This window comes from Equus asinus, chromosome 1, assembly GCF_041296235.1.
Source record: "Equus asinus isolate D_3611 breed Donkey chromosome 1, EquAss-T2T_v2, whole genome shotgun sequence".
NCBI lineage: Eukaryota > Metazoa > Chordata > Mammalia > Perissodactyla > Equidae > Equus > Equus asinus.
Window position 1 is genome coordinate 206,748,602 of NC_091790.1, and position 15,600 is coordinate 206,764,201.

At 47.1% G+C, this 15,600-nt stretch overlaps 1 long non-coding RNA gene across 6 annotated transcripts in view; it reads right to left on the reverse strand.

The window, feature by feature from the left end:
* LOC106823387 (uncharacterized) overlaps positions 1-14,757 on the reverse strand; it is a 31,834-nt gene extending 17,077 nt beyond the window's left edge. Inside the window, exons 1-6 of one of the 6 annotated variants that reach the window (XR_011505631.1) lie at positions 14,376-14,757; positions 12,630-12,769; positions 9,031-9,273; positions 5,930-8,551; positions 1,849-5,756; positions 12-958 (exon numbers count right to left, since the gene is read on the reverse strand). This is a non-coding gene — a long non-coding RNA (uncharacterized lncRNA). Of the gene's footprint in view, positions 1-11; positions 5,757-5,929; positions 8,552-9,030; positions 9,274-12,629; positions 12,770-14,375 lie in introns of all 6 variants that reach the window. The other 5 variants (XR_011505630.1, XR_011505627.1, XR_011505629.1 and 2 more) reach the window with 5 other exon arrangements.
* Positions 14,758-15,600: the final 843 nt, after the last annotated feature.

Sequence of the window (15,600 nt, forward strand, 5' to 3'; positions counted from 1 at the left end):
CTGGCTCTTACCCCTCAACAGCCGAGTGGAAGACCTTTGATCTCTCTGGGCTTCAGCACCTCATCCGTGAAACGAGAAGTGTGGACAAGAGTAACCGCCGAGGACTAGACGGTGTCCTGCATCTCCTGAAACCGCAGGTGTGGACAACCGAGTACCCCTCCGCGCTCTCCGCTAAGGACCTGACATCCATTGGGCTGAGCAAAGAAACTGAGGTTGGAATGACAAATATAGTATTTGTTCCCAGAGAAGGAAGCCATGGAAGCAGGCCACTGCCATCTCACGGATGCAGGGACGCAGGACAATCGCGGCACCCAAATCGAGACAGGACTGGTGGGGCTGGGAGGGCAGCACAGGCCGCTTCCCTCCCAGGACGCCACCTCCTCCTCACTCCCGTGAGTGGCCCCTTCTTGCCTGCCTCTGAAGGCGTCCCTTTCAGGGCACGAGCCACCTGGAGGAAGCACAGGAAGAATGAGAGTGCCGATGCCACGCAGCCCAGCATTTCCTGGAGCTTTTATTCCAAGGGACGAGTTGCCCCCGAGCCACTGACTGCAATGGCACCAGGGCATACTACACACTTGGCTTAGGAGGCACAGCAGAAATTTCTTCCAGCTTTGCTCCCAGCAGTGACTGTGGCAACACTCCTAGTTACACCTGTGTGAGGACAAGGTCACCAGAGAGGGGGCACACCCACAGGCCCTTCGCCAAACCCCTCACCTGATCTATCTGTTCTCGGTTCAAGCACAGAGTGTCAGAGCCGGAAGGGCCGCTGGAGACATGTGGTCGCGTTTCTTCACTTTACAGAGAAAGACGAGACCAGGAGAGGTTTGATTATTGGCCCAAGGTCACGTGTCAATTAGTGGGAAGGTCTGCACAAGCATCCAAGCCTCCTAATTTTTATTTCTGTGCTCCTGTGGCTTTCTGTGGTCTCTGGCTGCTGCACCCCTGGGAGGGATGCGAGCTGCATTTTACAAAAGGAGAAATGAATTCATGAGCACAATGAAAATAAACACATAAAGTGCTTCCCAAGTTTGACATTACCAGTAACTTCAAAGTACAGAATGTGTCCACTGATACCAAGAAAACTAAGGAATACGGATGCACGTTGTGAACACAGCAACCCAAAGACATGACTCTAAGTGGGCCCCGATTAAAGAGCTTAACCACCTATGACAGCTCCACCAATCGGTAATATTAGAGTAATTAAGCAAGGAGGCCATCAGATGAGGAGGCTGTAATGCCGTGGTGACGGTCGTGAGCAAGTCAAAATCCAAGCCCGTAAATGCCTCCAGGTCGTGAAACTGAAACCCAAGGATGACCCATCACAACAGCCAACTAGGCTTTAAGGAACAGCCAGTCAATGGTTTCCTGGCTTCGCTCTGCCTCTTCCCTGCAGAGGTCTCTCCCCAGCTCCTGTCAGTGGATTGCTCCTTCCTAACCACTTCTGATTTGGCGCTGCCCAATTCAAATTGATTTTGGCTCAAATAAACTCTTAAAATTTTTAATATCCCTCAGTTTATCTTTCAATAGCCATTTACTATATTCATGGAAATTCAACCAGCAGTGACACCACCATCTGCTATCCAGCAACCTGTTACAATGGGAATATAATCGCGGGAAAAAAAATACATCACGCATATTTTCTGCCGTCCAGGAGCCTGTGCTTCTAATAGAGACAACAAGATGGAGATGGAGAGCATGCATGCTGTGGTTAGATGCTCACATCAATGGCATGAGTATCAAAGTAGGTGGCCAGTTGGAAGAGGATGCATGGGTGCTGGCTGACCTTGGGCAGATCCGACAACCTCCCCAGGCCTCAGCTCCTTCATCTGTAATATTAGGGAATTTTACCTCCTTAATAACATCACTCCTGGTTCTTAAATTCTCTGATCTTACTGCTCTCATGATCTCAGGGAAGACTTCATTGATGGTGGGCCTTAGGAGTTGAACAGAAGGAGAAAAGGACACAACCACCTCTGTAAAACCGCAGGCTTTGAACTCATTTTTCCAATGTCAGGCATATTTTTCCCTCTAATCAATTTAAGAAAATCTCCGAAAATATTATTTTTTTGTTTAAAAACACTTCCTCTCAATCTTCAATCTTTCACTAGGAGTGTCCGTCCGTCACTCGGGAAGCCTCAGGCGGAGGTGAGAGGGTGTCAGAAGGGCAACACGAGTTAGGGAATGATTTCAATTGCCAAACTCAGTTCTGTCCTCTGCAGTGCAATTTTCTGTTGTAATTCATCAGTTAGGCAAAGATTGGCTCAGCTCCTGGAAAAACAATCCCATCTCTGTAAGAGACGCTGCCAAGAGGTGAACATCTTAAAGAGAAAAATCATAAAGCATTAAGGATGGAGACAGTATCTGAGGGAAGGTGACTCCTCTTTTCTCGGGATTATACTTCACAGAGAATCATTACTGTTCCCCCTGCCAAAGGCTTAAAAACTCATCTCTGCTTTCACTTTTACAGCAATTATTAATCTACTACCACTCAAGTTTCCATCCTTCCTAAACCACCAAGAGTTTAACCTGCATATCCCCTAAATCAATTATGGATACACTGGAACAATTTCAGAAGTGCATACACAATACAGACTGTTAAACATCTGCAAAGTAATTAAACACGATTGGGCAGGGATTGCGTTGGCGCAATGTTCTTGATAAGCTGGGCAGCCTTGCTCACTGCTGCCCCTTGGCAAACCCTCCAAGGGTGTCAATCAATTAATAGAAAGTCAGTTATTGCACTTACTCTCTACCCAGCCTGATTTTAGGTGTTGTTTAGAATACGCTTGAAAAGATACTCAAGGAGTTTATCATGTTGATGAGTCAAGACATTCAAATGAGAAGAATTTGGAGATCAATGTCCTAAATAGGAATTCTGAAAAAGACGAGATCAGGATTCAGCTGAAGCAGTTGAAAAGACTTAGAGGGGAAAAAAAAATGAATGAGACTTAAGCTGATCCTGGGAAGAGAGGAAATGTGCAGCACTTAAGAGAAAGCAGGGCCCTTCCAGGTGACGGAAGGCAGAGGGAGGACAGGCAGAGGAGTCGGAGTGAGCAGCGTGTCAGAGAGGGGCTGCAAGGGGGCTCACCTGCTTGGAGCTGAGCTCCTGATGCAGAGTGTGGGTCTACTTAGCAACTGATGACCTCAGATACTTGTGAGACCCTGTGTATGCCCTGTTCAAAGGGATAGAAATGATGTAAGACATCACTCCAGCTCTCAATGAATCAAGATGATATTGTGTGTACATACATATATCTCCCATCTTCTTTATCCTTTCGTCTGTTGATGGACACAAGTCATTTCTATATACTGGCTATTGGGAATAGTGCTGCAATGCACATGGGAGTGCCAGTTTCTCTTTGATACCCTGTTTTCATTTCCTTTGGACATATACCCAGAAATGGATTGCTAGATCACATGGTAGTTTTACTCAGCTCTTTCCTGAATTATGGCAACCTATAGTTGATTGTCACCTGCTGTTAAACCTCTTTTTTATGAGCTCTTATATTTTGTGTTTGTGCTCTTGTTTTATTGAGGTAAACTGCTTTATTGCTTTTAAAAATTCATGGTGATATATTTGGTCACTATTGTTGTTTACCTCTGGGCAATATTTTTCAAATAGGAGCTTCCATTTGCCATTTTTCACCCTGTTAATTTAATCCATTTCCCTTTGGTATTTTTAAATAGACATTTTAAATTATAATTTATCATTGAATGAGGGGATTTCTTCCTATAAGCCATTTGATGAAGCCACATGTGGTGGAATATCCAAGGTCATATTCCAAGCAAATGGAATTCTCTTTGTGCCCAGGGTTATCTGTAGGATTAAATTCATTTAGATTTACTTTGCTCCAGCCAATCCAGGCAGTGGTGCAGGGCTGCTCCTGTGCAGAGTTTCTCCCCACCCTGCCTCACCAACACACTGAGATAGATAGATGGATTTTACAAATATAGCTTACTGCACAATTCCTCAGTTTAAACACGCTTTCTCTGTTTCCTGAGAATTCATATCACGCTGCACCCAGGGAACTCCTGTTGCCAGCCCAATCATCTTCTTCTCTGCTTCCAAACAAATGATTGTTGGCTTCCCCCGTGGCAGGGGTCCCCTTCTCCCTCTGCCCGTGCGTCCTGACATCTGCAGCTGTGTGTGCCCTCTCGGAACCTCTTCTTGGGCCTCCCTTTGACCTTCTCTCCCCTTGGCAGCCTTCTCTCATAGATTGTGTTTCAGGCTTACAGATGTCTCCCAATTTTGTTGTAAAGGTGGCGTTTTGCATTTTAATTCTCATTCTCCTTGCTGCTTTGGGGTGATTTTTAAGAGGGTAAGATGGAAAATGCAGAGCTAATTCTAAACTGGAATTGCTCAACAAATTCTGAGTGAAATTTTAAATGCAAAGAGGGAAAGGGTCACAGGAAGACGTCCAGAGGTCAGAGCCACGACTGCCTTCCGAAGGCACACGCGGAGGCTGGGCCCGTGCAGGCCGGAGGACACCTGTGCACAATTTAGGAAAAGGCTTCTCTCCTGCGGGACCAGCGCGTCGGGCCCAGCAGCTCTGTGGAGATCGAGTGCAGCCGCTCAGGGGCTTACAAGTGTGCTGCGATGACCACATGTGGGGGAACTGAACCCTGTGCTCTTGCAAGGACAAGGGGCTGAGGTTCTTTCCAGCCCACGACAATCGGGGACATGGCTCCTCAGCTCCTGTCATCAGAGGCCACGACGGCAGGCACCCGTGCTGTCAACGATCCTTTGCCTTTTATTCTTCTCACTTTTTTGCAAAGCCCCTTTTATAAATAAATTACAGCCTCTCTCAGCTTTCTCAGAGTAAAATAAAATACTTTCTGCTTCATTCGTCTGCAATCAGGCCGGGTAGAAGAGGATAAAGAGCAGAGAACTGCTGGATTCAGGAATAAACATAAAATAATTCAAAGATGTGTTCGTGCGTGTGCATGTGTGTGTATCCGCGTGTCTGTGTTGTGTGAGTCCGTGTGTGCATGTCTGTGTATACGTGCGTGTGCGCGTGTGTGTATCCGCGTGTCTGTGTTGTGTGCGTCTGTGTGTGCATGTCTGTGTATCTGTGTGTGTCCGCGTGTCCGTGTGTGGTAGATGACGGAAGCGTCTGCCCGTGCCTGTAGTCGCCGCCTCTGACGGATGCTCACTCCCGGCCCTCCACTTTGCTCAGCAGGAAGACTGTGATTAGAACTCCGGTGGTTCAGAGAATGAGAAGGTAGATTCAGATAAACAAAGCTGGGAGGAACAGAGTTGCAGGAGACAGCAGGAATGAAGGGGTTTGGGACGAGAGGGGGAAGAGTCTAGAATGTCAAGTTGAAGAGAAAACACCCCAAATCTTAAAGACTTTCAAGAGTTCACCCGTTTCTTACCACTCATCCAATTCTCTCTGTATTGCCTCAGCATTCTCCATTTAGAGAAGAGTAAACTGAGGCAACAAATCTGCCGAGTCACGTAGTTGTCCCTCCCAGGGCTGAGGAAGGAGGCCCCGTGCCCTGGGGTCACCGTGCTCGTCTGAACTCCACAAGCCGTATGATCCTGATGCATAATTAATAGCGGGAAATGTACAACTGCATTTTCTGTTGTTTCTGCTTCCGGGGGGCGTCAGCAATGAACTCACCCTGCCCTCCAGCTTTAGCTTCAGGTCAAACCGAGGCTGGATGTCAGCGCTGCAGGGAAAGACTTCCTGGACAAGGGGACACCTTGCAAGAGCCAAATATTCTCCGATCGAGCACAGTTCTTGTGAACATCGCTACAAAGCAGGACCGAGAATCGGTGAGCGTCTGACGGGGGCAATCACAGGTCGGCATCACTGGGTCACTCATCCCCAGTGGCCGACCATCCTTAGCAAGTCAGGGCATTCTGAGCGCCCTGGGTTTTCTTTCAGCAAGTGCCAGTACCTTCCCCGGATCCCAAGCTACTTACTATGCTTTCAGCTGATGACAGAGCATGCTTCATTTCTAATGTTTCATAGAAGGCATTCTTTGAAGTCAATTTGTTACATGACAGCACTACAAAGAAGGAAAATAATAAGTATATGCTATTTACTTCTACACTCTAGTTATTCAATAAGAGAGAAAAACGCCAATTGACTCCATCACTCATACAAAATTTCATACGCTCAGTCTCTCGGGGGACCTGAGTTGTTGTTTCAGTGGAAATTACAGCCAGGGTGATTCGCTTGGAAGTAGTTTTTCATCTGTTTGTTGTTGGTTTACTTACCAGGGGAAAAGCGACATGGGCAAGCCATCAGTGAGCATAACTGTACCATATTCTTCAAAGGTTCTGAACCCAGAGTCCAGAACGCTGCATCTGAGATCCAGATGTGCTGGTGGGTGGCTGGGTGACCTTTGCTAAGTAGTGTCACCTCTTGGGGCCTCCGTGTCTTCACCTGAAGAGTGGACTGCACTCACTCATGTAACACCCCACAAATGCAAATGAAGGGTCCAGGACGTGCTGGGCCCTGCGGCCCCTCCTGGGGGAGGAAGTGGTGGGTCATCAGCCCCCGTGGCCCCCGCCCTTGGGGACTCCGAGTGCGGGGAAGGAGGCCGATGGGGAAGAGGAGACACATTTCACACTAGCAGGGTCCCAGGACGCCTCCTAAAAATCCCCGACTTCTGAGCACTGAACGCAGAGGCTCTACGTTGTCCTGGAGGCAGGACCAGGTTCCCCCAGGAACGGAACCAAAACTGTGAGGAGCGACTGCTTGTATCCCGTCTTCCTGGAGTAAAACTGAAAGCCCGAGAAACATTCCGCTTACCATTAATCAATATCGGGAGAACGGTGGCTTTTTCCCCCTAAGACACAAAATTTAACTAGCTGCAGATTTTTAAAAACCAACTAGCCCATCCCCACTCTCGTCTTACAATAAGTGGCTGGCATTTAGGTTGCACAGTTGAGTTTTTGACATAAATTATTTGAGCCCGTATGTACCTCCTCTTGGTTGATTCAAGAAATTACAAATGTCCTAATACTCAGTGACAGAACTTGACATATCAAAGGATTCATAGGAACATCAACAAAAAATAAATCACCATTTCACTGCCCCTCCCCAAAACTAAATTCCTCGTTTTACAAAGACCATATAATCCTTTCATTTTCAAACAAATACCACTGCCTCACTGTTATTCTAGCGTAAGCTAGCATAAATCTTACAACAGGCAGCACGTTCAATGTGCTTTTAATAGCCTGCTAGAAGGGCTCCTACGTGACATCACCCCACACTGAATTTGAGGGGATTACCTGTGTCAGCCCGGCCAGGCGGTGGCAATGGCAGCACAAAAGATCTGCCCGAGACCTTGCCACAGGAAACTATGCGCTGTATTTTCGTGCCTCGTAAAAGGAGGGGAAAAAACAGCTATTAAATTAATTGGCACTAAAAGCATGTAATAGTTATCTAATCTATTAATTTTTAGTTTAATATTAACTCCAGTGTCTGCTATGACACGCATTTGACCTGCACAAGGAGCCAGGTCACCAGCTCCGTCTTTGAAGGGAGACAAGTGGCTGGGGGAGGCGGGGGGACGGGATTCTTTCCCTTTGACCTTGTATTCGAAGACTGTGTTTGCTTTGAGACAAGTATTGACTTTATGTGGGGCCGGCCTCGTCGAGCCTGACGTAGCTTGTTCCTCCGTAAATTTTAAAGGACCGCAGGTTGAAGAGGTAGCTTTTAACTCTCAGACATTTGAAAAAGTTCAGGTGATACCATCTTTCTTCAAAGGAGGAGAAAGGATTCGATCCTAAGGTAAGAAGAGAGGGCGCGCAGGACCGCCCAGCCACTCAACAGGGCGGGGGATGAGCCCGAGCCCCCAGGTCTTTTTTTCCCTATGTTTCCCTAATTTTTGTTTATTTATAAGCATAGAAAAAGCACTTAAACTTTCTATCCTGCATTCCAGGAACAAGGCTGAACTCTGGAAGAAAAATTGTCGCCATAATAACTATACAATTTGCTCGTGCTTTCGAAAGGTGCATCCCAAACAAAGCCATAAACCCATCAACCGCCTTCAGAAGAAGAATGGTTAAAAACTAGAAAATTCTCTGGAAAACATCTGATGGTCTGAACGATGTGAAGGACTTCCTGCCAAGTGAGCTGGGGCACTTGGACGGACACAGAACGGCCTTTCGGTTAAGGCTGCCCAAGAACTGCTTCCCACGTTCTTCACCCAACTCTGTCACTCCCTGTGGGAGCATTTTCTTACACTTTGAGTCCAGGGTCTAGGAATTTCATCATCTTGGGTTCACACCTCAGCAAAGAAAGTGGAGTATCTTCACGAAATGACACTACTATGTGGGCATCTTCGCAACAGTGACGTGGCTCTCGTCACAACGTGCTCTACCTGAGAGCTGCACACCGGAGTTACGACACCGTCAGGATTGGAGGAGAGAGTGGAGTGAGTCCAGGAAGCCCTTGCTGCCCACTCCAGGCAGAAAAGGAGGTGAATTTCTCATTCTCGGGAATAAGGCACCGGTTGACCTTCTGGACTAGGCAATAGAAGCTTCCAGAATCAACCAGCTGCTCTTCCAAACTATCTTCGAATGGCATTTTGCCTGTGTGGAGACAAGTGTGGATATTCTCTGAGAAGCCACCTATTAACGGGAGACGCCTACTAAAGCCCATTTGCCCTGAAATCAGAGGTGTTGGTGATCACGTCCCAGCGGCACTGCCTTTGAAGGTGGTCTCTGACCAACAACTACCCTTCCATGGCTGAGGGGAGAACTCTGCGAAAAACCACGCCATCCCATGGGAGCAGCTTCCAGCTGTCCCCCACCCAGAACATCGGGGAGAGACACAGAGACCAGAACCCCGCCCCCCTGGAGCCATTCGTGTGCTTCTGATGTCCCAAGGTGCAAACTCTGAATCTACCTGTGCTCAGTGGATAGTACAGTTGAAATACATGCTATTGGTTTAAAAATATTCTTGCCAGCTGTCACTGAGATCCTACAACCATATGTGCCATTGTGTCTTTGGTAAATATATTTCAGTACTAAACGTGAGACCTACAGGTACAACTGGAGAATGGCCTCACCTGGCCGCTGCGGGCTGCAGTGCTCGCCGCAGAGACAGGGCCGCCTTGCTGACGAGGGCCGGTGCTCAGGACCCCCGGACAGCTCGGTGCCCCAGGCTCGCAGAATGTTGGAGGGGCAACTTTGCTTTGGACACCCGCTGACTCATCTTGTGGGACAGACTCCGCTGTGAAAGAACAGCTTCATACCCTCCAGCCACATTCACAGCCTCCTCCGGAAGTTCCCAGGTCTCATTCCTCAAGAGCCTGTCACAGGAGAGGGAGAAAAAGCACCAACACATGAACTCAGGAAATGCCACCTCTGCACCCCTGGCCCAGCGCCCTCCGCAGGGCCCTCCCTCCCGCCATGTTTATACTCCGTCTGGCATCCAGCTTCAGATTGTGTGAAAATTCCTGACACTCCACACCAGAAGCATGAAATACTGCATAAGATTAGGAGAGCTCGGAGAGGTGGCTCTGCCCACAGCTCAGTGTGCCTCCAACGTAGCGTGAGTGCTAAATCACTGTTTCCATCATCTTAGACGATCGTATTGCTCTATGGAGTTATTTTTCCATTACACGCTTAACAATAACCAACCTTTTTTGCATGCGGAATGCCAGGCATTATGCTAAGCATTTCCATGAACTACTGCACATAACTTTATAAAAGACAATGTTATTACCCCCGCTGCTTAGACAAGGACACACTCAAGGGCAGGGAGGGTAAATGGTGCTTCGAAAGGGAAACAGCAAATAAGAGAGAGCTGGATCCCACAGCCACATCTTTCTGACCTCAGGGCCAGCCCTACGCCATCAATGGTGTTATTGGGGGTCTTGTGGCTCATGTCCCTGTGGGACTGGTGGCAGCGTGGCCAGGGAGCTTGTTCGTGGGCGCATGTTAATAAAGCTGCAGTCAGGGCCTCACGCAGCAAGGCCTGGAGCAGTGCTCTGCTTCGCGCCTGCAAGCAGACCCTGCTTCCAGCGGCGGGTGGTGGAAGGAGTCACGGATTGCTATCGGCGTACATCTCATTCTGTGTCACTGGTCACATGGTGCACTTCCCTCTCCCAGAAGGTAAGGTCCCCCAGCCCTGCCTCTGATGCCCCAGCTGTGGGGGTCTGCCTGCTCTCCTGGCTCCAATCCACAGGGTCAGTGTGGGGTTCCAAAGGGTTCTTAGAGGATTTCCTCAGGCCCCACTCCTGGCAGCCAGCCCAGCCAGGCTGCCCAACAGCAACGTCCTACATGCTGTGCTCAGAGGGGTGGGTGCTTCTTCGCTCTGCTGTGCTGGAAGCCATGTGCGCTCTTCTCCATCTGTGACCCCGTTAGGTCTCGGGGAAAGTTGAAACAGGTGATTTCTTATCTCTCATCCCAAGTAGTTCCTGTTTTTGAAGACAGGTGAGTGCTACCTCTGCCGTACCAGGGCCATGTGCTATGAATTATCTTTTCTGAAGTTAGAAGGTACATCTAGTTCTCACCATCATCTGCAAATGCCAAGGTTGCTGACAGGGCGCTGAGCAGAGAACCTGGCCCACAAACAGTTGACGCGAGGATTCTGGCCTCCTCCCCTGGGAGCGAACCGTTGAAGCTGGCTGGACCCAGCCTCACTCCAGGGAGCAGGCCTGTTTTTCCATCAAATGCTCAGGAAAATGTCTAGGTGACGTTGGAAAGCTGTAGAATAAAACCAATGTCTCAGCTTCAGTGAACCCCGATGTCTCGGGAGAGGCTGATTTTCCCTGCTATAGAACTGCGTCAGACGCCTGAGATGCATGCATCCTGCTGCTCGCCGCGCCCGTGCCTGGTCACAGAGGCTCCTAGCGCTCGCATCCTCAGGCCTGCGCGCTGCTGGGGGAGGAACACACCCGGCCAAGTGCAGCTCATTTATGGGCCCGGGGCTGAGAGCAGCTGCCTTTCATCGTCTCCCTCAGATTAATTTGGACGAATGCGTCGCTTTCTTAGCAGACTGATCCCACAGACAGCAGGTGTTCATGATAATGACATCAAGCAATATTTATCAGGTGCCAAAATTTAATGGGCTTTTGCAAAATCAAAACGGTTTTGCAACTCACAGTGAAGTGTCCATTTGAGCTAGAAAGTGCACGCTCTCGTGTACGATTCTCATTTTGTTTTGGCCAAAAGAAAAGATGACTGTGAAGCGGGCGCCGCTTTGCTTGAATTCCTGTCCAATGGAGGAGCAGTGTGAGAGCCCTGACTCGCAGAGATTTCCAGGTATGTTTGGAACTCCGCAGGATGAGAGAGATCATGGCACGGGTCTCATTCCCGGCACAAAGTCCTTTGCAATGGAATGAAACACCTTTGCTAAAATGCGGGGCAAAAATTGCTTTCTTTTTCCTTAATGTGGGAGGAAATGTGAAGCGTGTTTGTAGAAGCTCCGTCAGAAAAGATAATCTGTCGTTATGTACGTTATTTATTACGCCAAAGCAACACTGTGCTTAAAAAGTGGCATACCTTATTAGAGAGACAGCACAAAAAAATCGTGCAATTGTTTTACAAGATGGAAAATCACAGAAACTACTTCTATTCTCTGTCTTCTCTGCAAAAGAGAACTAAATTCTCTGCGGGCCGCAGAACAGGTTTATATCCGCCCTGTTCACCAAGGACAGGGCCTCCCCTGCTCCCTGAAGTCTTGTCCAAATGGTCTGGCTGGACAGTCGCTGCCACCAAAGAAAAGCTGGGCTGCGACACTTACTGGGAGGAGCTGGTTTGCAACCTGGAGGATGAGGGGTGGGAGGAACAGAGATGCTGAGAACTCTCAAGCAAATATTTTAGCAAAAAAAGCACCTCTATAAAAGTTGCCATGCACAGAACTTATGAAAGGGGTTCGGTGTGTAGAGAGCAGAGTTTATGAATGGGGCACACCTTGTGGGCAGACACAGAAGTAAGCCTGCCATTTGGCCAGCAAGTGGCTTAACGTGTTCTCCCCGCACCTTCCCTTGTAACCTGGGATGTGTTAAATTTATCGGGCTGCAGAAGGAGCAGCGTTCATCCTCAGAGGGTTCCAGCCACCCTTCTCCAGGTCACCTCTCTGTGCCCCCAAAAGATGAAGCACTGGGCTCTAGTGGAGCCAGAGCAAGAGGGCTGCCCCCACCCCACAAGGGCTCCGCACAGACCCACTGTCTCCTCCCCACCTCCATCCTGGGGCCACCTCCACTCTGTCCACCCTGGATCGTGCAGCCAGGTGTCTACCCTGACAGTTCTCCTAAGGGGGAGCAGGAGGGCCCTCGGTGGAGTGTGTGGTCCCACCAGGTTGGAAGAGAGGACCCATCTGTCTGCTTAGCCCCTACTGTCACCCCAATACAGGCACAGAAAAACACACTGCACTTGAGAAGAAGACCATTCCTGGTGCTTCCAGAAGTAAGCACAGCACAATAAGGCAGGACGTAAAGATGAGCCTACAGCTGAACAAAGAATAGTCAAAGGAAAAATAAGCTGAACCAGGAGTGACACTGACACTCTCCACACACACCCTACAGTCCCAAAGGTCTCCTAACAGGGGCCGTGCACCTGCGCCTAAGTTTTTGAGAAACCAGGGTGAAAGGGCAACAATGGTCCTGATTCGTGGTATGGAAACAAATAGCACAACTGAGACAAACGAGATGGAGCGCACCTCAGCCCTTCCAGGTTCCGAGATAAGAATTCTCTCCTGCAGGCCCCCAGCCAAGGAACTGATGCCAGGGAAACAGTGAGAGTCTCGCAGCTCCAACAACAGTGACTTTCCTGGGCTGATCACTGTAATGGCTTCAGTTGCTAAAATGCAATTCAGAAAAGAGCAATCTTTATTCCTTCAACATTGAAGACCACATCCCACATGCCCAGCCTGTGCTAGCAGTGGATACATGCTGGAGAAGAGGAGAGCCTCGAGATGTCATAGGGCATCAGGGGAGACGGGCAGCAAATCACAGGTCAATGTCCACGTGCACAGTGGAACTAGCATACAGAAGAGCATGAACAGGTATGTTGACAGAGAATGGTGCGGAGACTCAGAGCGGAGGGGCAACATGGAAAACACATCTTAAAGGATGAGAAGGAGCCACTCACGCAGGGAGGGAACGAAGCTTCTCTGAGCAAGTGGTGAGAGAGGGTCTGAGGGCTCCCAGGAGGAAGACAGCTCTCCTGGGGCGGGCCCCACCCACCCAACCACAGATCTGGACTCCATGGCAGGAATTCCTCACAGGGGTTAACGACCCACAGGGTCCAGAGAGAGAATTCCAGGGTATGTGAACTTATGGGGAAAGCACATCTTTAATTTCATGAACCTCTGCTGAACTCTAGTGTTCTTGCAGTGATGAAGTGGGCAAGCACACCAGCCACCAGTGACATCACAGACAGTCTACATGATGTGACGACGGTTGTTGCTGGTCTCTTGAAATACCCTTCGGGCTCAGCACTACCTCAGGACTGCGGTGGGTCCCAAGCCTGCAACCGGGTCTTGTAATCTAATATGTTGCTCTAAAGTAAACATATTACTATACCACCAATTTGTTTCATATTTTTACACATATCTGTTTCCTTTGAAACAACATATTTCAACTTAATTTGTTTCCCTAGAAATCCTATATATTTTGTGTTGAGAAATTTCATTATGAGAAGAGGCTCAAAGCCTCCAAGCAGAGGTCTGTGGGAAATCAATCAGTCAATAAAAAGAAGGGCAATAAAATTAAGAAGCTCTGCCCTTGAACAATTGTTCTCACCATTCTTTAGTGTAATGGATGGATGAAGTAAATATCTTTCTGATTTATCCATTAATGCCATTTCTTGCAAATGACCTTTTGATAATAAGAGAATAGCAGTGGGTTCCAAAGCAATTCACCACAAGAAAATAGAAAAAAAAGGAGAAAACCATCTCTATAGAATTAAAAAAATGGTAAAATTCAATATCTACTTATGATCAAAAACTTCTGGAAAACTATGAGTAGTGGAGCATGCTCTCAACCTGATGAAGGACATCTTTAGGAAATCTACATAAACATCCTACTTGAATGTAAAACCTAGAGGTTTCCTCTCTGAGATGGAGAATCTTGCCTGTCCTCACCACTTGTGTTCAACATGGCCCTGGAAGGTCGAGACACTTCAATAAGGCAAGAAAAAGAAATAAAAGGCACAAAGATTGGTATAAAAGAAAGAAAACTGTCATTATTGACAGATGATGTAACTTTATAAGTATAAAATCCAAGAGAATCTATAGATAAGTTATTAGAATTAATGAGTGAATTTAAGAAGGTTACTGGATTGTGGTCAATATATAAAAATCAATTGGATATCTTTCTCCTGGCAGCAAACAGAAATAATTTAAGAAAAAAAAGATAATGTAGCAGATGCTTGCTGTGCTCTGTGCTACATCCTATCCACCAACCTGATTTCAGCACAGCTGTGGTGGACAGTTCCACACACGTGGTCGTGTCCTACATCAAGCACACATTGTGGGGTCTGCTTCTCCGCTCAGGGAATTCATCCAAGATGCAGAAGTCCTCTCAATCTGTGCACAGAGACACCCCAGAAGTGCAGGAACAGTAATACCTTGGGAGGCCACCCTCAACCATTCGAGGAATGGGGTTGTTGGCAAAAGTCCCAGCCCGTCCTTTGGTGGGAAAATCCTGGGACCCATTCTCCAATTTCTGTGAAACTGAGTCTCAATTATCCACAGTGGTACTGGTTCAGTTACACCCACTTTTTCGGCATTCCTCGCTTTCCTGCCCCACTCCTGCTGCTCTGATCCTTTGGATCACCTTGTAAATAAACTACCTGGCCCCCATCCTTGTCTCAGGCTCTTCTTTAGAAAAGTATAAACAAAAACCATGTACAAGAAGATCAAATAATATCTATAATTATGAATGAGTCGTACAGGAGATATATAAGACCAATCTGCGGAAAACTATAAGACAGTATTATAAGTTAAAGAAGGACTAAACAAATGGAAGTATATAAAGTATTTGTGGATGGGAAGACTACATATGGTAAAGATATTAATTCACCAAAATTGATCTATGTATTAAATACAATCTTAATCAAAACCCAAGAGACTCTGTTTTTAGAAACTTGGCAAGCTAATTCTCAAATTTTATGAAAATTCAAAGAGCAAAGAATACTGAAGACACTCTCGAAGAAGAACCAGTTAGGAGACATACTTTACTAAATATTAAGATCTTTTAAAGTCATGGTGATTAAGATGATGTGGTATTGACAAAACGATAAAGAACTGATGATTGGAACAGAAATGACAGGCAGAAATAGGCTCCTAAATTTATGATCACTTTGTTTAAGACAAAGGTGGCACTAAAGAGTGAGGAAAAGCTATTCTTTTTAATAAAAGATTCTAGGACAATTAGATACAATATATTTTTTAAAGCCTTGATTATGTCTTCACACCACACATATAAATTAACTACATGTGGATGGTAAAACTGACCACAAACTTTAACACAAGAAAGCTTGTGGAAAATAATATAGGAAAAAGTGTTTTTACTCTTCTACTTATAATCCTAGTTACTGTATATCCTTCACTATTTTATTGGGCTTTAAAGATTAATGATTGCTAAAACACTGTTATTTATTGTACCTTTATAAATATGGGACAAACA